Here is a 23759-nt window from a genome sequence, read left to right on the forward strand (position 1 = left end):
AGAATATGAGCCACGTAGAATGAAGAGGGGAAGTGACCGTGGCACACCTGTCTGCTTACATTGATCCTCTATTTAATTGCTTCTGGTGCCTTAGAGTCTAGACAATGGCAAAGCAGTGGTCGAATAGCAGGGCAGATGCGGAGAAGGACTAAATCAATTATGGATCCTCTCTTTCCCAAGGACATAATACAGTACTGTGAACCCAATCTCACACTGTCTGGGCATAACTCTAAACAAGGTTAAATAGCCTAATTGCTTGGCCAGAACTAAACATTTAAGAAGATTAGCACAAATATAAAACCTCGATGTGAAAAAAAAGAAGGGCACTTTGCATTATCCACTCTCCAGTATTCTCTCTGTCCCTTGCCTTTTTTTTCTGTGTTGCCTGCCAGCATCTACCTTTCCTTAGCAAGGATCTCCAGTCCCATCCCAACGCGTCCCTTCTTTTTTCTCTTAGTTTCACTTCTCTAGGTTTGCATTTGCCCCTTGGGCTCTGAAGGTCTTTCTTCTACTGTGTTAAGGGGGCCTTCTATGACAAGAATACTTGCCCAGCCCACTTCGGCAGTAACTGCACTTTCAAAGTTTGTTTCTACATGAAAGTTCTCTCATTGGCCTATTTATTTACAATACGTATTTTTAAGTCCACTTATGACCATACTACTTAGAAAGGAAAGCAAGCAAACATCAACAGCCTAACAGGTTTTATTCAACAGGTTTAATAAACAGACACAACCCAAAACTTTACCAATTTTTAAATTATTTTACTTTTTAGTAAAAGTCTTTCTCACACCAACCAGTATCTCAGAATCAATGGAAATGGCTTAAAAGATAGAAGAAAATTGCTATGGACCATATATAAACACAGCTCTATTTTATCTTCTACTGAAGCTTTTTAAAGGCCAGCTTAATTTTTCAAGTTGCAGTCTTGTGAACTTTACAAAGTTGGTAATGCTATTTGACTGTTGTTCAAAAAGCCAGAAACATGTATCTGCAGTGCCATGAGGTTGGAGAGGGATACAGGATTACACAGCTGTCTTCTTAGATAAATCTGACCTACTTAGCCTTCTCTGGAGGTATTTTTCATGCTGACTCATGAACAACAGGAGAGTTATGGCCCATTAAGTAGCATCCATGTTTTGAAGTAAATTTGTTCTCCAAAGAAGAGTCTGTGTCATTTGTGCTGTATTTCCATTATTCCCCTGTGGATAATAGGTATTCTATTAGAGCTGGAAAAACTTTGGCTATTACATAATAGCCTAACTGCCTCATTTTACAGAAGAAACTGAAGCCCAGAAAGGATGAGAAATATCCAAGTTATAGTGGCAGAGTTATGGAGAAGTATGTATGAAATAATGTTAACTGGAAGAAAATTAATGTAAACATGAATTAACTCAATACGCAAATTATATACAGAAGATTAAAGGGTGGAAGAGACACAGGAGATATTTCACTAGAGTATATCAATTTTAAATTAGATGCGTGTAATTTTTTTTTAAACCACTCCTAATATCAACTAAATCTATACTTATTTTAAACATGCAAGATATTGACCATGCTTTTGACTTACTTTACCCTTGTTCTTTTTTTCTTAATGAGTACAGATGAAAACCAAGCAAGTTTATAAATGTGAGTTATAGCTCGACACATCCCACGTAAAGTTGACGGGGAAGGGTCAAGCCCAAATCACTTATATCTAATCCAGAGAAGATTCAACACACCAGGTCACAAGGTGGTTGTAAAGATTAAATGAGATACTGTAGGGTAAGCATCCAGGATAGGGGCTCAATAAATGCTAGTAATGGTATTACCCTGTGTTCACGTTGTGGGGACGTGCCAGACTATCATGAGTACGGTAAATTTGACACTGATGTTCAGTTACTTGAATTACCTATTCATTGCCATTCACTGTCATCTCTTATCACTCAGACATGCTGGAAATGGGAATGATTAATGAAAATGTACAGGTAACAGCTGCTTTCTAGCTCACCTATTCATACATTTCAGGTCTCACCCCAGTAGAGACAACAAAACTAAGTCTTTTATCAAATCATCACCACCGTCATTGCTGGGATGCAAGCCTCATCCTTGCCTGGGAGGAAATGCCCAGAAGGGATGGGTTTTGAGCTTGGCAGAAACCTAGGGATTATGGTCAGGTACTCTTGAGATGCAAACCTCCCCCTTGACTCAAAGGGACCCTTCTTACTCTTTCTTCCATTTCATCTCATCTCTGGAAGCATCAATTAAGTATTCACACCTTTCTTAAACTACTCTCTTGTGGTTTTTTGTTTGGTTGGGTTTTTGTTTTTGTTTTTGGCCGAGCCATGTGGCATGGGAGATCTTAGTTCCCCGACCAGGGATGGACCCCTTTCCCCCTGCAATGGAAGCACGAAGTCTTAACCACTGGACTGCCTGGGAAGTCCTATTCTGTTGTGTTAATCCATTGTCCTTTTCTGCCGTGGGAACATCAAGCAATTTGAGGGAGCAACAGTATTCATAGTTAAAAATCGTCATCTTTCTCCATGTTTTTTTAAACTCATAAAACTGTACAATAAAAAGGGTAAATTTTACTGAATAAGAGTTAATTAAATTGATTACATTTATTAGATAGCTTTTTAAAAAAATAAAGACAATTTTTAAAGAGAGGCTAGAATGTGATTTACACAGGATGCCTCGAGTGTGGTCCTGCTACGTGTTTAATTATGATTAAATGAATGATACATGAGTGAAAAAAAAAATAGTCACCTTCCCAGCCACCTTTGCAGCTTGGCATGGCTATTTGACTGACTTCTGGTCATTGTGATGTAAGCAGACTTCTACTGGCATGGCTTCAAGGAAAGCTACTGTTTTCCTGATGAAGACGAATAGACTCAGCTAGTACAAGAGTTTTGCTCCGTGTTCCTCTTCCTGATGGAATATAGATGTGATGCCCAGAGGTTTGGCAGCCTTCAGACAAGCCTGAGGACACAAACTACCCACTGAGGATGGTGCACTAGAAAGGCAGAAGTCTTGATCCTAGAGGAATTATAGAATTGCTAGATTGTCTACCTTTTAACATCTTGTTTTGTAAGCAAAAGTAACCCCTTCTTATTGTGGTCAAGTGTTCTGTTACTTCCTGTCAAAAACAATCGCAAGTGAGAGAAAGAAAAAACTTCACCAATACAAAAATGAAAGTGAGCCATAATCATTAACAATAACCAGTCTCAAAGATATTAACAGAATGCTCATATAACAAGAGGAAATAGCAAGTAATACTTGGTTTGTTTTACAAGTGCAAATTAAAAGACCTATCATGTATCATTTTATATCAACTAAATTAGCTAAATGAATAAAAGCAACAAAAGTAAATACTGATTAGAGGGCTGCAGAGAAAGTGTTTAGCACTTAGTAATCTAGTTTATTCTCCAGAGGACAGTCTACTCTCCCCAGGGCCATCACTGTAAGTCTGTGTCAATGGAACTCCCGTCAAGTGCAGCAGACAACTCTTTCTACCATCTTCAATCTGTCCCTACCTCCTCAATCTGCTTTGCAGCTGCTTCTTCCTGTGCCCAACCTTTGAAAGTAAGAGGATCCCAGGGCTTGGTCCTGGATATTCTCTCTCTCTCTCTCTCTCTCTCTCTCTCTGAATTCATCCAGCCCCAGTATATTTAAATATTATCTATAAGCCGACGAGTCTCAAGTTTAGAACTTTGGCCCGAACCTAAAGTTCCACACTCGTATATCCATCCAACTGCCTGCTTGCCATCCCCGCTTGAATGGCTAATAAGCGTCTCAGACATAACATGTCCAAACTCTTTATTGTACCCATCCAAACCTGTTAAATCCCCACTCTCCCTAACCTCCAGTCCATGGCAGCACCATCTACCCAGTTGCTCGAGCCAAAAGCCAAGGAGTCCTATTTAATTCCTCTTTCCTTTACAGCCTTTAAAACTCTCAGGAAGTCCTGAGGCACTCAGCTCCAGAGTATTTCCCTTACCTCACCTTTCTTTCTCCACCACTAGCCTGCTAGCGCCCCATCGCTCACGTAGACTCCTCCAATTGCCCTCTACTGGTCTCTCTGCTTCCACCCTCATCACTTATATATATGTCGGCTGTGCAATGGCCAAAATGACCTTTTTAACATAGAATTCATATTATGTATTAATATGAAACCCTCCGGTGGTTTCCCATACAATTAGAATACAATCCAAACTCCTATCCTTGTCCTGCAGGGAGCTGCGCGATCTGGCCCTGCTCACCTTTCTGACCTCATCTTCCACAGCTTTCCCCTTGATAACTGCTCTTCAGCCCGGGGGCCTTTGTGTCCACCGAGCTCACCAGGCTTGACCACCACCACCCCCGCCCCACCTCAGGATGTTTGCCCTTGCTGTTTTCTCTTCCTGGAAAGCTCTCTGTCCTGATGAGCACACATCTGGCTCCCTCTCATCACGTACACTGGGCTGCCATGTATGCTCATGCCTGGAGCGCCCGAGAAGCAGGGCCTGAAATCCAGCCCTGATGCACCAAGCTGGCCCTGGCTCCAGGCTGCCTGCAGTGAGAGGAGCTGCCTTCTGATTCCACAAGGGCACTGACAGGCCAGACCACATGCCCATGATGCTGCATCCTCCCAGAGGGGGCAGCTTTTTCTAATCAAAATATTCTTTCTTTTTTTTAAATTGAAGTATAGTTGATTTACAATGTTGTGTTAATTTCTGCTGTACAGCAAAGTGACTCAGTTATACATATATACACATTTTTTTCATATTCTTTTCCATTATCATTTACCACAGGATATTGAATATAGTTCCCTGTGCTGTACAGTAGGACCTTGAAGTTTATCCATTCTAAACATAATAGTTTGCATCTTCTAATCCCAAACTCCCACTCCATCCCTCCCCCACCTCCCCTTGGCAACCACAAGTCTGTTCTCTATGTCTTGTGAGTCTATTTCTGTTCCGTCGTTAAGTTCATTTGTGTCATATTTTAGATTTCACATATAAGTAATATCATATGATATTTGTCTTTCTCTGACTTACTTCACTTAGTATGTTAATCTCTAGGTTCATCCATGTTGCTGCAAATGGCATTACTTCATGCTTTTTTACTGTTGTGTAGTATTCCATTGTATACATGTACCACATCTTCTTTACCCATTCATCTGTTGATGGACATTTAGTTTGTTTCCATGTCTTGGCTATTGTGAATAGTGCTGCTATGAACATAGGGGTGCATGTATTTTTTTGAATTACAGTTTTGTCTGGATATATACCCAGGAATGGGATTGTTGGATCATATGGTAACTCTATTTTTAGTTTTCTGAGGAAGCTCCGTACTGTTTTCCACAGTGGCTGCACCAACAGTGTAGGAAGGTTCCCTTTTCTCCACGCTCTCTCCAGAACAAAGTATTATTTCTTATGTCTAAAGAGAAGGGAGAACTGTCACTGGGCACTCACTTTACATTCGTGTCTTATGTAAACCTGGCAAAAACGCAATGGGATTAGCCTTATTGTCCTTATTTTACATGTTAGAAACTGAAATTGACAGGGTAGATTGTTAATCTGGAGTTAAAATTGGACTCTAATTCTACTGCACCATACTGTCTCCAAAGATAAAAAAGCAAGAACTCACTTGGAAACTTCCATTTTTTCCCCCATGTTTCAATTTTATTTATTTTAGGATGCTTGTAGGAAGGTTAGAAAAGTCTATGAAGGCCCAGCTACAATGATTAAGAATAAGTTACGATTTCACAAATAGCTACAAACCATACCCCATCTGTACAATGTCCAGGTGATAAATTAAGGTCAATGTGAAATTCAGTAAAATCTGTCATTTTTCTTTTGAGTCTCCACACTTTCGGACATACAGATCTTGTCCCTTTACTGATTTGTGTACATAGTAGCTTACAGTCTATTTGAGAAAGTTATTTGTGTAAACTTCTAAAATAGTGACTCCATTAACTGATTTGTTTATACTTGCTATTAAAGTGTTCTACTTGGGAGTTCAAAATGTAGACCAAAGAGGAGAATTTATTTTTCTCTTCCTTCATTTCTTTCTTTCTTTCTTATTTGTTATTGGAAAAGATATAGAAGCAGATTTCATTCAGAAGGTTGGCAAGAATTGCAATTCTGTAAATTGAGTCAATTTCTTGTTAGATGATCTTGGAAAAACTGCTTTTTTTAAGGTCCCACTTAAGCTATAAAACAAAGCCCAGCCTTAGTCTGGGAAGCAGAAATAGTAAGCACTTTTTCAGCTCCATTTAACAGTCTAAAGTGATTCCATTGTAATTCAGCTTCCTCTTCTAGAAATAATGATAACCTTCATATATTGCTTATGTCATGTCAAGCCCTATCCTAAGAGCTCTGCTTATATTAAGTCATTTAATCCTTCCAGCAAACATATGGGGTGTAGGTACTATTATTAGCCCTAATTTACAGATGGAGAAATTGAGGCACAGATCATAAAGCAATAAGGTGCAGAGCTGAAATTCAAACCCAGGCTGTCTGTCTCTGGAATCCACATTCTTCACCACCAGAGCAATACCGCCTTTACTCTCATGTGAATGGACAGTGATGTAATGGTGATCATTAGAAATGTATAGAAAGCACATGGAAATTGGAAACACTGAATAAAGGCCATTATGGCACCAAGAAAACTAAGAAATTCTCTTTAAGAGGATGTCAATACTGTACAACCAATTTCTGGTCACTGAATGTGTCATGGTTCCAGAAAAAATGGCATGCTTAGTATTGGAAATGGGTCTGTCTAGGTGAGGTAACCCTGAATTAAGTCATATGAACTTCTACATATTGCTGTAGAAGCTCCCCAAACTAATATCATCTATCAAGTTCCATTAGTAGATAGGATTCTAATAGTAGCATTTCAACAACACTTATCTGACTTACCCATCTAAACAATCTAACTGAAATTTTGGAAAATGCGTTTCACGACCTTGAACAAGGCACTTCACCTCCCTGGGCCTTTTCTCTTGACTATAAAATGAAGCCATAAAATGATGTGACCTCTAAGGTCCTTTCCATGTCCTGCGTTGAATGATTTTCTGCCCAGACCTGATGGCTTGAGAGCAGGAAGCCTGCATTTTTTTTATTCATCATTTCTTACTATTCCAAAATCCACTGAGTAAAGCAACTTCACAGCTTCCTGAAACTGCGTGCTTTCAGATTACAATCATGTTAAGTTTGGCACTTAAAGTTCAAATAAAAAGCTGCCAGGTCAGCAGCGGGGAGCCAGATGTTATGGTTCTGACGTGATAAGGGGGATTGTTCTTGCCGTTTCTTCGGACCTGTACTGCCAGGCTCCAGCCACTGGCTAAGGATACAGTCAGCAGAATCTAGGGTCCTGTCTGGGGGGCTGGGCAAGTTACCTAACCGCTCTGTGCCTTAGTTTCTCACCTGTAAAATGGAGATAATAATCATCTACCTCATAAGTTGTGGCAGAAAAATGAGGTCATATATATAAGCCTGCAGAAGAGTGCCCGGCACATGTTGTTTTGTTGTTGCCGTTTCCTGTATTAAGAAAAACAAAATGAGAACTTGAAGGAGGTCAGCCCGAAGAGTTTGTAGGATCACAGCAGGAGAGAAGCTCAGGTTGATGGCCCAGACGATGCTTCTACCGAGTCAACGTTAATGCCAGGCCCACATGAACAGAATGCCCTCATGTTGTGAAAAGTCTCCACTTCAGTTCTTTTATTTAGACATGTGTTTCAATTCCCAGGCGGGCAAGGCAATATAGGGCTTCCTTATTTTCCCTCCAACTGCAAAATAAAACTGCCCAGCCATTGGGAAAGGAACATCTCGATTAAGATCTGATCTGCATGATCAAACAATACACGCTCACAGGGCACAACGATTCCACGTCCTGCTAAACTCAGACCTCCCACACACCTCCCTCGGGAAAGAAGAGGCACACAAGCGATCAGGGGTCTCCACTGCGCGCAAACTCAGTTCGCCGCACCTCGCCACCCTCGCCGTACCCTGACCGCCTGGCAGCGCAGGGGAGCAGCCCTAGAAACCAAGCAGCAGGCAAACAAAAGGCAGGGCAAGCAACCTGAGCAAGCCGGCCGGTGCATCCCTAACTGGGGCACAGCTCTGAGGCCAAGGGCAGAATCACACACAGCTGGGGGTGAGCCTCGCACCGCGGCTGCAGGAGCTGCAGCCAGAGGACCGGAGAAAAAGCCTCCAACGTCAGCCGGCGGCTCTTCGGAGACACCTGGCTTCCCAGAAAGTAGTGAGAGGCGCACGACGGAGAAAGCACACCGTCTAGGGCTCGGGAGACAGGTTCAGTCTCAGGGGGCTGCGCCCTTGGTCCCTCCCGCGGCCCTGTTTCCTCTGTGAGCGCTTTAAACCGGGAGCTGTGGGTAAATGACCCGGGGAGTGGAAGGTTGGCGAATTGGTTAAGAGACTTTGGCAATCACCTGTGTGTGAGGAAAGCAGGGTCTAGACTAGAGCGGTACTGGCAGTTTTGCTAAATGGCAATCGAGTTTTTCCCGCCAGTGTGTAGGCAAATTCTTCCGAGCCAGCCCAATAGATTTGAAGAAATGACTCCCTTCCGCTCCCCTTGGAAATTATTTTTGCTCTGTGTTAAAGATCATTCCAGTCCTGAAATTTTTTTTATTGCTAAATCAGCCTCAATTAAAAGTGCAACTTAAGGGGTTTCCCTGGTGGCGCAGTGGTTGAGAGTCTGCCTGCCGATGCAGGGGATGCGGGTTCGTGTCCCGGTCCGGGAAGATCCCACATGCCGCGGAGCGGCTGGGCCCGTGAGCCATGGCCGCTGAGCTTGTGCGTCCGGAGCCTGTGCTCCACAACGGGAGAGGCCACAACAGTGAGAGGCCCGCGTATAGCAAAAAAAAAAAAAAAAAAAAAAGTGCAAATTAAGATAACTCTGCAGTATTATTTCATAATGATTAAATTAATGACAACAAAAACGCAAATTATTATGAAACCCAGTGTTGGGAAAGATTCAAAGAAGCCCACTCTTCACAGTGCCAAGGACAGGACAAGTTGGTACTTTTTCTTGAAGGCAACCAAATACAGAATAAAAGCCATAAAAATGATTATACCTTTTGACACAGTAATATTCTTGGAAATTTATTTTGAGAAAATCATTTTAAATGAAAAATATTTTACAAGATATTTATGGCAATGTTATTTGCGATAGCTCCAAACTGGAAACACCCGAAATAAATCCACTAACATGGAAATGGCAACGATAACTATGATAGATTTGGTGAAAAACTACTCAGTACAGTGAGAAAGATATAAAAGGTTTTTAAAATACTGTACAGAGAAAAAAGTACACACACGTGAGGCTGGAGCAAAAGGGACTTCTAGGCAATAAAGCCGGGAAAGGGTGGCGGACAGTGTTTCTTTTGGGCAGAACATGGGGACTGTGAAGTGGGAAGGGAGGTGCAGCTCCACTTGGAAAGGTGTAAGTGGCAGGATCAACAAGCACGTGGCGCGTGGATTGAAACACAAACCAAGACCTGAAACTGTAGGAGAGGAGGTGTGTGAGGGGTGAATTTGGTAACCTCAGTGGGCAAGGGAATCAGTGGTCGGTCCTCTCTCTGCCCCTCCAGTGAGCAGATAATCCAAGGCACCTCTGAAGGAGGAAGCCGGTATGCAGGTCAGTGTCTTCGAGGGAGAAGGGATCTGAACGGGAAATGGCTAAGACTGTCCTAGTTGTCAAAGGAAGTTGACGTAATGAAGACAGGACTCTGGGAAAATGTTGCTCAATTATTAAGACCTAACACTTCAAATCACCTCTGAAAAAAAAAGCCAGGGTGGTATCTTAAAACCAACAGGTAAGAGGTCAAGAGGATTACATGGAATAATACGTGCAAAAGCACTGTGCCAACTGAGAAATGCTTGGTAAGTACTTCCTCTGAAGACTAGGGCTTCATTCTAAGGAAGAAGCCTGCAAAGTTAGCCAGTATGTTCTTAACTCTAATCGTAAATCAATAGATGACTTTATAAATCCTTACAGTTTTAGTTTTGACCAAGTAGTGGTAAAATCATATGCTTGTATCTTCACCATTTAACCATGTTGACTCTTTTCAAGAGATTCCTGGTGATCTCTAAGCTAGCCATAATTAAATTGATTGAGTGAATTAGAGAAATAATCTAAAACGCCAAATCAACTATGATTGGCTCCATGATGTTCGTATTCTGCGTGTTTTATGTGGACAAATTTTTTTAATTCTTTATTGAATTTGTTACAATATTGCTTCTGCTTTATGTTTTGGCTTTTTGGCCACAAGGCACTTGGGATCTTAGCTCCCCAACCAGGGATCGAACTCGCACCCCCTACATTGGAAGGCGAAGTCCTAACCACCGGACCACCAAGGAAGTCCCTATATTCTGAATATTTTAAATCCAACACCACTCATTCATTCATTCATTCATTCATCCAGGTCAATCTGGAGAGAAGTGCTGTGTCTGTGTAAGCAGGGTAAACTATAAGGCAATAGGAAGTTACAGAACACTATAGACTTTAGGGAAAGAGAAATACGAAAGCAGGGATACGTTACACAAATTGTCCTTTCTGCTGATCAAAATGAGTAAATAACTTACATCTTTGCAAAAGACAACATTTGATCTTTCTTGCTAAGCTTATCATGCGGCCTCACAACGCCTGCTGAATTACGCTCGCTGCATGCTTGCACTTACACGCACTTACGTGTTTCCTTAATGTTCAGCTCACCAGGGCCAAGACTCAGCTTCTACTTCTGCCTGAGAGATATCAAGTTTCACTCCTGTTGTCTGAATCTTCTATACCTCCCCCCAACCCACCCACCTTCTGTGCCTTATTAAAATGAACACTTTCTTTTGATTTTCTTCTTGGGACCACTGGGTCTAGGTTTTTTTCCCTGCTGTTGTCAAACATCACCTGTGTCTTTAAGCCCAGTGTCTGAAGGGATAGAGCAGCACTTCTAGCTGAGAAAGGCAGTCATCTTGATTTGATACCGGTTTATCCTTGTGATGAAAGTACCGTTTCATTTTTGATGGCCTTAATTTAGCATTTATCCTGGGGGTTGGGTTTTGTGTTGCCTTTACGCGCGCGCGCGCACACACACACACACACACACACACACACACACACACACACAGAGCCTAGTTCTTTTTAGGCACCTCTCCAGCTGTGAGTTTAGCAAGCCTTCCTGCTAATGGGGAGACAGACAGAATTACTGCTCCAAACATTCCCCTGCCACTGATCCAGAACATGTGTTATCATATCACACGCTCTAAATTGATTCCGAATCCCTGCCAACAGGGCACAGTCTGCATTCCAAATACCTAAGGCCCTGAGACAGTGAGCTGTAAAACAGAAATAGGCCATGCTTCCTTCTTTAATTTGATGTAAGCATGAGTAAGTTTGCCAAACATATTTGATTTTTAGAATTTTTTTTTTCCTGAAAACATAGAGCAGCCCACAAAATCTCTATACCTTAGTGACAATAGACTTTATCCTGAAAGTCCCCAGCCCCCCAATTCTTAATGTCACTTCCAATCTCTTGGTGAAGGGTGGTTAACAGGAAATAGGGCAAGACTGAGGGGAGCTCACATTTAAGATAATAAAGTGACTCTCATTCAACTGGTGAGAGACGTAAACAGTCTGGCTATGATGGTCTCCTGGGAGTAGAGGTCTAGGATTTCAAATGGTATATAAACAGTTGCAGAATCTCTGCAATTACTCTGGAAATGAACTCCTAGTCCAGATGGCAATGTAAGGAATAATCACCTATTTTCAGTCCTGTGCTATCCCGTATGTATGACCTGAGCTACTGTCAATTTATTTCTTGTTCAGAATAATTGTGTAGATTATCGAACAAATATCGCTAAAACTTCTTTTTATTTTTGTGAGTCTTGAGGACTGAAGAGTGGGAGTTGGGAAAAGAAAGAGTAAGTGTCACTAGGAACCTGGCATTGGGAACATCCTGGGGATAAGTAGGGCAGCTGGTTGATCTCAGAAGTTCTGAGTCCCAACTTGGTTACCATGGTCATACCATTCCACCCCATAATTTCACCTGGCAAGGTCTCCATTGTGTCATCACTCCTGAACACTGCCCCATCCCACTCTTCTTTGATCCAACTCTTCCTCACTAGATCCTAAGAGATAGCCACATAAGCAGACATAGGTACAGGGAGTTAATACTTTGTGACAAATGGGATAATGCCAGAGGGTGAATTGCCAGGAAAGTACTCAAACATTATAGAAGTGGGTTCTGCATATTTATGACTTAAATTTCATTGTATATGGAAGAGTGGTAGTATCATGTTGGCATGGCTTGGTTTTCCCCAAATGTATCAGCTAGTGCTAACTAATAAATAAAATCTGACTAGCTGCACAATTACCCCAGCTGATTTTCAGGTTTCTCTGGCATAATGAAGACATTGCTCTGCTAGCCTTCAGGAGGCCTGGCTTCCAGGACCAGCTTATGGTCCCCCAGCTGAGTGATTTCCACTCACACCCTCGAGTTCTTTTGTTTAATTTTTATTTTATATTGGAGTATAGTTGATTTACAATGTTGTGTTAGTTTCAGGTGTACAGCAAAGTGATTCAATTATACATATACATATATCCATTCTTTCAGATTCTTTTCCCATCTAGGTTATTACAGAATATTGAGTAGAGTTCCCTGTACCATATGGTAGGTCCTTGTTGTTTATCTATATAGTAGTATGTATATGTTAATCTCAAACTCCTCTAATTTATCCCTCCCCCCACCTTTCCCCTTTGGTAACCATAAGTTTTTTCAAAGTCCATGGGTCTGTTTCTGTTTTGTAAATAAATTCATTTGTATCTTTTTTTTTTTAGATTTCACATATAAGTGACATCACATGATATTTGTATTCCTCTGTCTGACTTACTTCACTTAGTATGATAATCTCTAGGTCCATCCATGTTGCTAATCGCTAGGTCCATCCATGTTGCTGCAAATAGTATTATTTCATTCTTTTTTATGGCTGAGTAATATTCCATTGTATATATGTACCACATCTTCTTTATCCATTCCTCTGTCAATGGACATTTAGGTTCCTTCCATGTCTTGTTGAGTGCTCTGGTTCTTTAACAGCAAGATGGAGGAGTTGGGCTGGTGTTGCACCCTGAAGCTCTTTCCTAGGTCTGAAGTTCAATGATCCTTTTCCTTACTGGTCTTTTCTTCTCTGAGATTAAAGATTTAACTGTACATTTCTAGATTGATTTGTTTGATATTGCTAATTTCAAACCTTTAAGAAATGAAAACAATAATGTTTGAAGGAGGAGTGTATATTCTCAAAATAAAGGAATTCAAACTTTATTATACAATTTTTTTTATAAAACTGATTTTATTTTTTTAATTTATTTTATTTATCTTTGGCTGCATTGGGTCTTCGTTGCTACACGTGGGCTTTCTCTAGTTGCGATGAGCAGGGGCTACTCTTCATTGCGGTGTGCAGGCTTCTCATTGTGGTGGCTTCTCTTGTTGTGGAACACGGACCCTAGACACGTGGGCCTCAGTGGTTGTGGCACACAGGCTCAGTAGTTGTGGTGCACGAGCTTTAGAGCACAGGCTCAGCAGTTGTGGTGCACAGGCTTAGTTGCTCCATGGCTTGTGGGATCTTCCCGGACCAGGGTTCAAACCCATGTCCCCTGCATTGGCAGGTGGATTCTTAACCACTGCATGACCAGAGCAGCCCTATACAATTTTTTAAAGGTATAATTATGTCTGTTTGGGAGAGGCAATACATAAGATTATAATAGGAAAGAATGATTCACGTCTGTTTAAGTATAATAGGTGTTTTCATTTCCTGAAAAGTCAAATTATGAACCATCTTATAAAACTAGATTTAAAGTCTATGGCAACAAAAGTGGATTCTTCTTAAGTATCAAGACATAAGTCTACATATTTTTTAATTTATTTGTTTATTTATTTTTGGCTGCATTGGGTTTTTGTTGCTGCACGTGGACTCTCTCTAGTTGCGGCAAGCGGCACATGGGCTCAGTAGTTGTGGCTCGCGGGCTCCAGAGCGCAGGCTCAGCAGTTGTGGCGCACAGGCGTAGTTGCTCCGCGGCATGTGGGGTCTTCCCGGACCAGTGCTCGAACCCGTGTCCCCCGCATTGGCAGGCAGACCCTTAACCACTGCGCACCAGGGAAGTCCAAGTCTACATATTTAAAGTCCCCCTGGAGGAATGTTCTCCTATGTTTATTTCTCTGTATCCTGTTACAACAGATATCATGATCAGCACTTTGCTATAAAAGCCACTGACCGTAAGTATTTGAATTCATTGACCTGGGTCCCAACCCAGAATATTGGAACTCTCTGGAAGGAAGGAGATCTGCTTTAGTTGATTGTGAGATGAGAATATTTAAGAGCCATTTGAAAAAGGGCTGGAGAACTTTCTCCTGTGTAACCTGGAACAGGAGCCAGTTGGTGGTGGTGCAGTGGCAGACAGGGACAGACAATTTTCAGTAGGGAGGTCAAGGTGGGCCTCAATAAAAAGATGACATTTGAGCAGGAGTTAACTTTGCAACTAGCTGGAGGAAGAATATTCCAGGCAGAGTATACCCTGTGGCAGGAGTGTGCCTGTGGAAAGCCAGTGTGGCCGGAGCAATGTGAGATGGAACATTTGGAAGATGCGATCAGAGGGCAGAATGTCAGGCAGAGTAAGCACTGCCTCCTGGGCCATTGTCAAGACTTTGAAATGTACTTTTACTTTGCGGAAAGATGGGGAGTCAGGAAAGGCTTTCGGCAGAATGACCTGATCTGATGGACATTTCGGGGGGATCCCTCTGGCGGCAGTGTTGAGAGTAGACTGTCCGAGGGCAGCGATGCAACAATCAGACTGGGGGCTAAACGGGTCACCTAGTCTAGAGATTATTAGTGACTTGCAGCAGGTGAGAGCAGGGGAGGGACTCAGAGGTAGTGAGATTCCAGATCTGTTTTGGTTTTTTTTTTGCAGCACGCAGGACTCTCACTGTTGTGGCCTCTCCCATTGCAGAGCACAGGCTCCGGACGCGCAGGCTCAGTGGCCATGGCTCACGGGCCCAGCTGCTCCGCGGCAGGTGGGATCTTCCTGGACCGGGGCACGAACCTGTGTCCCCTGCATCGGCAGGCGGACTCTCAACCACTGCACCACCAGGGAAGCCCCAGATCTGTTTTAAGAGTCAAGAAGATTTCCTGACTTAGATTGTTTGTGAGATGTGAATTTTAAAAACGGAGCCAAGAATGATTCCAAGCGACCCCAAGAGTGGAGTCGCCATCAGCTGAGATGGTGGTAAAATAAAACTTCCAACTCCTCCACAAATCTGTATTTTTCCTTGCTTTAAAAAACCGTCAGGACGAGGGGAAGATGGCGGAAGAGTAAGACGCGGAGATCACTTTCCTCCCCACACCAGAAATACACATACACGTGGAACACGTGTTCCTACAGAACACCTACTGAACGCTGGCAGAAGACCTCAGACCTCCCAAAAGGCAAGAAAGTCCCCAGTTACCTGAGTAGGGCAAAAGAAAAAAGAATAAACAGAGACAAAAGGATAGGGACGGGACCTGCACCAGTGGGAGGGAGCTGTGAAGGGGGAAAGGTTTCCACACACTAGGAAGCCCCTTTGCGGGCGGAGACTGCGGGTGGTGGAGGGGGACAGCTTCGGGCCGCGGAGAAGAGCTCAGCAACAGGGGTGCAGAGGGTAAAGCGGGGAGATTCCCGCACACAGGATCAGTGCCGACCGGCACTCACCAGCCCGAGAGGCTTGTCTGCTCACCCGCCGCGGGGCGGCGGGGGGGGGGGGGGGTTGCTGGGAGCTGAGGCTCGGCCTTCAGGGAGAGGTCGGAGCGCAGGGAGAGGACTGGGGTTGGCAGCGTGAACACAGCCAGCAGGGGGTTAGTGCACCACCGCTAGCCGGGAGGGAGTCTGGGGAAAAGTCTAGACCTGCCGAAGAGGCAAGAGACTTTTTCTTCCCTCTTTGTTTCCTGGTGTGCGAGGAGAGGGGATTAAGAGCGCTGCTTAAAGGAGCTCCAGAGACGGGTGCGAGCCGCAGCTAAAAGTGCGGACCCCAGAGATGGACATAAGACGCTAAGGCTGCTTCAGCCACCACCAAGAAGCCTGTGTGCGAGCACAGGTCACTATCCACACCCCCCTTCCGGGGAGCCTGTGCAGCCCGCCACTGCCGGGGTCCCGGGATCCAGGGACAACTTCCCCGGGAGAACGCACGGCGCGCCTCAGGCTGGGGCAACGTCACGCCGGCCTCTGCCGCAGCAGGCCTGCCCCGCACTCCGTGCCCCTCCCTCCCCCCCCCCCCCAGAGTGAGCCAGAGCCCCCGAAGCAGCTGCTTCTTTAACCCCATCCTGTCTGAGCGAAGAACAGACGCCCTCCGGAGACCTACACGCAGAGGCGGGGCCAAATCCAAAGCTGAGCCCCGGGAGCTGTGAGAACAAAGACGAGAAAGGGAAATCTCTCCCAGCAGCCTCAGAAGCAGCGGATTAAAGCTCCACAATCAACGTGATGTACCCTGCGTCTGTGGAATACATGAATAGACAACAAATCATCCCAAATTGAGGAGGTGGATTTTGAGAGCAAGGTTTATGATTTTTTCCCCTTTTCCTCTTTTTGTGAGTGTGTCTGTGTATGCTTCTGTGGGAGATTTTGTCTGTATAGCTTTGCTTCCACCATTTGTCCTACGGTTGTATCTGTCCGTTTTTCTTTTCTTAATAATTATTTTTTAATATAATAATTTTATATTTTATCTTATTTTATTTTATCTTCTTTCTTTCCTTCCTTCCTTCCTCCCTCCCGTCTGTCTTTCTTTCTTTCTTTCTTTTTTTCTTTCTTTCTTCTTTTTCTCCCTTTTATTCTGAGCTGTGTGGATGAAAGGCTCTTGGGGCTCCAGCCAGGAGTCAGTGCGGTGCCTCTGAGGTGGGAGAGCCAACTTCAGGACACTGGTCCACAAGAGACCTCCCAGCTCCACATAATATCAAACGGCAAAAATCTCCCAGAGATTTCCATCTCAACACCAGCACCCAGCTTCACTCAACCACCAGCAAGCTACAGTGCTGGACACCCTATGCCAAACAACTAGCAAAACAGGAACACAACCCCACCCATTAGCACAGAGGCTGCCTAAAATCATAATAAGTCCACAGACACACCAAAACACACCACCAGACATGGACCTGCCCACCAGAAAGACAAGATCCAGCCTCATCCACCAGAACACAGGCACTAGTCCCCTCCACCAGGAAGCCAACACAACCCACTGAACCAACTCTAGCCCCTCGGGACAGACACCAAAAACAACGGGAACTACGAACCTGCAGCCTGCAAAAAGGAGACCCCCAAACACAGTAAGATAAGCAAAATGAGAAGACAGAAAAACACACAGCAGATGAAGGAGCAAGATAAAAACCCACCAGACCTAACAAATGAAGAGGAAATAGGCAGTCTACCTGAAAAAGAATTCAGAATAATGATAGTAAAGATGATCCAAAATCTTGGAAACAGAATACACAAAATGCAAGAAACATTTAACAAGGACTTAGAAGAACTAAAGATGAAACAAGCAACGATGAACAACACAATAAATGAAATTAAAAATACTCTAGATGGGATCAATAGCAGAATAACTGAGGCAGAAGAATGGATAAGTGACCTGGAAGATAAAATAGTGGAAATAACTACTGCACAACAGAATAAAGAAAAAAGAATGAAAAGAACTGAGGACAGTCTCAGAGACCTCTGGAACAACATTAAACGCACCAACATTCGAATTATATGGGCTCCAGAAGAAGAAGAGAAAAAGAAAGGGACTGAGAAAATATTTGAAGAGATTATAGTTGAAACCTTCCCTAATATGGGAAAGGAAATAGTTAATCAAGTCCAGGAAGCACAGAGAGTCCCATACAGGATAAATTCAAGGAGAAATATGCCAAGACACATATTAATCAAACTGTCAAAAATTAAATACAGGGCTTCCCTGGTGGCACAGTTGTTGAGAGTCCGTCTGCCGATGCAGGGGACACAGGTTCGTGCCCCGGTCTGGGAAGATCCCACATGCCACGGAGCGGCTAGGCCCGTGAGCCATTGCCACTGAGACTGCGCGTCCAGAGCCTGTGCTCTGCAATGGGAGAGGCCACAACGGTGAGAGGCCCATGTACTGCAAAAAAAATAAATAAATACAAAGAAAACATATTAAAAGCAGCAAGGGAAAAACAACAAATAACACACAAGGGAATCCCCCTAATGTTAACAGCTGATCTTTCAGCAGAAACTCTGCAAGCCAGAAGAGACTGGCAGGACATATTTAAAGTGATGAAGGAGAAAAGCCTGCAACCAAGATTACTCTACCCAGCAAGGATCTCATTCCGATTTTATGGAGCAATTAAAACCTTTACAGACAAGCAAAACCTGAGAGAGTTCAGCACCACCAAACCAGCTTTACAACAAATGCTAAAGGAACTTCTCTAGGCAAGAAACACAAGAGAAGGAAAAGACCTACAGTAACAAACCCAAAACAATTAAGAAAATGGGAATAGGAACATACATATTGATAATTACCTAAAATGTAAATGGACAAATGCTCCCACCAAAAGACACAGATTGGCTGAATGGATACAAAAGCAAGACCCATATATATGCTGTCTACAAGAGACCCACTTCAGGCCTAGAGACACATACAGACTGAAAGTAAGGGGATGGAAAAAGATATTCCATGCAAATGGAAACCAAAAGAAAGCTGGAGTAGCAAGTCTCATATCAGACAAAATAGGCTTTAAAATAAAGACTATTAGAAGAGACAAAGAAGGACACTACATAATGATCAAGGGATCAATCCAAGAAGAAGATGTAAAAATTGTAAATATTTATGCACCCAACATAGCAGCACCTCAATACATAAGGCAAATACTAACAGCCATAAAAGGCGAAATCGACAGTAACACAATCATACTAGGGGACTTTAACACCCCACTTTCACCAATGGACACATCATCCAAAATGAAAATAAATAAGGAAACACAAGCTTTAAATGATACATTAAACAAGATGGACTTAATTGATATTAATAGGACATTCCATCCAAAAACAACAGAATACACATTTTTCTCAAGTGCTCATGGAACATTCTCCAGGATAGATCATATCTGGGTCACAAATCAAGCCTTGGTAAACTTAAGAAAATTGAAATTGTATGAAGTATCTTTTCCGACCATAGCGCTATGAGACTAGATATCAATTACAGGGAAAGATCTGTAAAAAATACAAACACATGTAGGCTAAACAATACACTACTTAATAATGAAGTGATCACTGAAGACATCAAAGAGGAAATAAAAAAATACCTAGAAACAAATGACAATGGAGACATGACGACCCCAAACCTATGGGATGCAGCAAAAGCAGTTCTAAGAGGGATGTTTATAGCAATAAAATTCTACCTTAAGAAAGAGGGAACATCTTGAATAAACAACCTAACCTTGCACCTAAAGCAATTAGAGAACGAAGAACAAACAAAACCCCAAAGTTAGCAGAAGGAAAGAAATCATAAAAATCAAATCAGAAATAAATGAAAAAGAAATGAAGGAAACGATAGCAAAGATAAATAAAACTAAACGCTGGTTCTTTGAGAAGATAAACAAAATAAATAAACCATTAGCCAGAGTCATCAAGAAAAAAAGGGAGAAGACTCAAATCAATAGAATTAGAAATGAAAAAGGAGAAGTAACGACTGACACTGCAGAAATACAAGAGATCATAAGAGATTACTACAAGCAACTCCATGCCAATAAAATGGATAACCTGGAAGAAATGGACAAATTCTTAGAAATGCACAACCTGCTGAGACTGAACCAGGAAGAAATAGAAAATATGAACAGACCAATCACAAGCACTGAAATTGAAACTGTGATTAAAAATCTTCCAACAAACAAAAGCCCAGGACCAGATGGCTTCACAGGCGAATTCTATCAAACGTTTAGAGTAGAGCTAACACCTATCCTTCTCAAACTCTTCCAAAATATAGCAGAAGGAGGAACACTCCCAAACTCATTCTATGAGGCCACCATCACCCTGATACCAAAACCAGACAAGGATGTCACAAAGAAAGAAAACTACAGGCCAATATCACTGATGGACATAGATGCAAAAATCCTCAACAAAATACTAGCAAACAGAATCCGAAAGCACATTAAAAGGATCATACACCATGATCAAGTGGGATTTATTCCAGGAATGCAAGGATTCTTCAATATACGCAAATCAATCAACATGATACACCATATTAACAAGTTGAAGGAGAAAAACCATATGGTCATCTCAATAGATGCAGAGAAAGCTTTTGACAAAATTCAACACCCATTTATGATAAAAACCCTGCAGAAAGTAGGCATAGAGGGAACTTTCCTCAACATAATGAAGGCCATATATGACAAACCCACAGCCAACATCGTCCTCAATGGTGAAAAACTGAAAGCATTTCCACTAAGATCAGGAACAAGACAAGGTTGCCCACTCTCACCACTCTTATTCAACATAGTTTTGATCAGAGAAGAAAAGGAAATAAAAGGAATCCAAATTGGAAAAGAAGTAGTAAAGCTGTCACTATTTGCAGATGACATGATACTATACACAGAGAAACCTAAAGATGCTACCAGTGAACTACTAGATCTAATCAATGAATTTGGTAAAGTAGCAGGATACAAAATTAATGCACAGAAATCACTGGCATTCCTATGCACTAATGATGAAGACTCTGAACGTGAAATCAAGAAAACACTCCCATTTACTATTGCAACAAAAAGAATAAAATATCTAGGAATAAACCTACCTAAGGAGACAAAAGACCTGTATGCAGAAAATTACAAGACACTGATGAAAGAAATTAAAGCCGATACAAACAGATGGAGAGATATACCATGTTCTTGGATTGGAAGAATCAACATTGTGAAAATGACTCTACTACCCAAAGCAATCTACAGATTCAATGCAGTCCCTATGAAACTACCACTGGCATTTTTCACAGAACAAGAAAAAAAAATTCACAATTTGTATGGAAACACAAAGGACCCCGAATAGCCAAAGCAATCTTTAGAACAAAAAACGGAGCTGGAGGAATCAGGCTCCCTGACTTCAGACTACACTACAAAGCTACAGTAATCAAGACAGTATGGTACTGGCACAAAAACAGAAAGATAGATCAATGGAACAGGATAGAAAGCCCAGAGATAAACCCACGCACATATGGTCACCTTATCTTTGATAAAGGAGGCAGGAATATACAGTGGAGAAAGGACAGCCTCTTCAATAAGTGGTGCTGGGAAAACTGGACAGGTACATGTAAAAGTATGAGATTAGATCACTCCCTAACACCATACACAAAAATAAGCTCAAAATGGATTAAAGACCTAAATGTAAGGCCAGACACTATCAAACTCTTAAAGGAAAACATAGGCAGAACACTCTATGACATAAATCACAGCAAGATCCTTTTTGACCCACCTCCTAGAGAAATGGAAATAAAAACAAAAATAAACAAATGGGACCTAATGAAACTTCAAAGCTTTTGCACAGCAAAGGAAATCATAAACAATACCAAAAGACAACCCTCAGAATGGGAGAAAATATTTGCAAATGAAGCAACTGACAAAGGATAAATCTCCAAAATTTATAAGCAGCTCATGCAGCTCAATAACAAAAAACCAAACAACCCAATCCAAAAATGGGCAGAAGACCTAAATAGACATTTCTCCAAAGAAGATATACTGACTGCCAACAAATACATGAAAGAATGCTCAACATCATTAATCATTAGAGAAATGCAAATCAAAACTACAATGAGATATCATCTCACACTGGTCAGAATAGCCATCATCAAAAAATCTAGAAACAATAAATGCTGGAGAGGGCGTGGAGAAAAGGGAACCCTCTTGCACTGTTGGTGGGAATGTAAATTGATAAGGCCACTGTGGAGAACAGTATGGAGGTTCCTTAAAAAACTACAAATAGAACTACTATATGATCCAGCAATCCCACTACTGGGCATATACCCTGAGAAAACCATAATTCAAAAAAGAGTCATGTACCAAAATGTTCATTGCAGCTCTATTTACAATAGCCCAGAGATGGAAACAACCTAAGTGTCCATCATCGGATGAATGGATAAAGAAGATGTGGCACATATATACAATGGAATATTACTCAGCCATAAAAAGAAAATGAAATTGAGCTATTTGTAATGAGGTGGATAGACCTAGAGTCTGTCATACAGAGTGAAGTAAGTCAGAAAGAAAAAGACAAATACCGTATGCTAACACATATATATGGAATTTAAGGGAAAAAAATGTCATGAAGAACCTAAGGGTAAGACAGGAGTAAAGACACAGACCTACTAGAGAATGGACTTGAGGATATGGGGAGGGGGAAGTGTAAGCTGTGACAAAGCGAGAGAGTGGCATGGACATATATACACTTCCAAACATAAAATAGATAGCTAGTGGGAAGCAGCCGCATAGCACAGGGAGATCAGCTCGGTGCTTTGTGACCACCTAGAGGGGTGGGATAGGGAGGGTGGGAGGGAGGGAGACGCAAGAGGGAAGAGATATGGGAACATATGTATATGTATAACTGATTCACTTTGTTATAAAGCAGAAACTAACACACCATTGTAAAGTAATTATACTCCAAGAAAGATGTAAAAATAGAATTAAAAATAAATAAATAAAAAACGTCAGTTTGCTAAAATAACCGCTGTGTCATCCCAATTATCACTCCAGTTTATACCCAAGCTTGTTCTTTTGCTCACACCATTCTTCCTGCCTGGGATAATCCCCCCTCTTCCCATCACTAAAAGGCTGGTTCAAGTCCCACATCCTGGAGTAAGCCTACCCTGACCACATCCCCAGCACAATACTTCTGCTGTTGTCTTCAATGTCCTCTCTGTAATGATTTATTTTAATCCAATAATACGATTTATGGGATCACTGTTGAGTTTTTTCCCTCAATAGCTACTTTCCCTTAAGTTTTTACAGTCTTCCACTTCTTTTTTTCCGGTTTTATTGAGATACTGACATGAACTATAGCATTAGTTTTAGACGCACTGCATAATGATTTCATATGTGTGTACATTGTGGAATGATCGCCACAATAAGTTTAGCTAACATCCATCACCTCACATAGTTACAGTTTTTCTTTTCTTGTGATGAGAAGCTTTAAGATCTGTTTTCGTAGCAACTTTCACATATTCAATGCAGTATTGTTAACTCTAGTCACCATGCTGTACATGACACCCCCAAGACGTATTCATTTTATGCCTGGAAGTTGCTGCCTTCTGACCCTCTTCATCCATTTCTCCCACGGCCCCACCTGCCGCCTCTGGCAGCCACCGATTTTCCGCTGTCCATTCTTCAGCTTCTAATTCTCTTACTCACCTTTCTCACTGAGAATTCACTCAACAGTGACTGCCCCAATCTGAATACCATGCACTTTATCAGTGGTCGTGTTCCAGGCCTGGGCTGTGCCTTCAAGCCCGACGGCGGCGTTCGTCCAGCCTGGGGGTCCCCTCCTTTGGTCTCACCATCACAACATCTTCAGATGTTTCAAGACAGTTAACAATGAAAGCCCTGCTGAGCTGGTGCTCTGGCCCCCGGCCCGGGGCTTGGAGCGCAGACGTCTCCAGGGCTGTTTCTTGCCTTCCTAATCCCTCACGGCGCTCAACTCCCGGAGAAGCACCCAGACTCGGAAAGGGCCAGCTCACCTGTCACAGGACCAGAAGTTAAAGAACTTCTGGGAAAAAATGT

Source organism: Stenella coeruleoalba (assembly GCF_951394435.1).
Source record: "Stenella coeruleoalba genome assembly, chromosome: 4".
Lineage (NCBI taxonomy): Eukaryota > Metazoa > Chordata > Mammalia > Artiodactyla > Delphinidae > Stenella > Stenella coeruleoalba.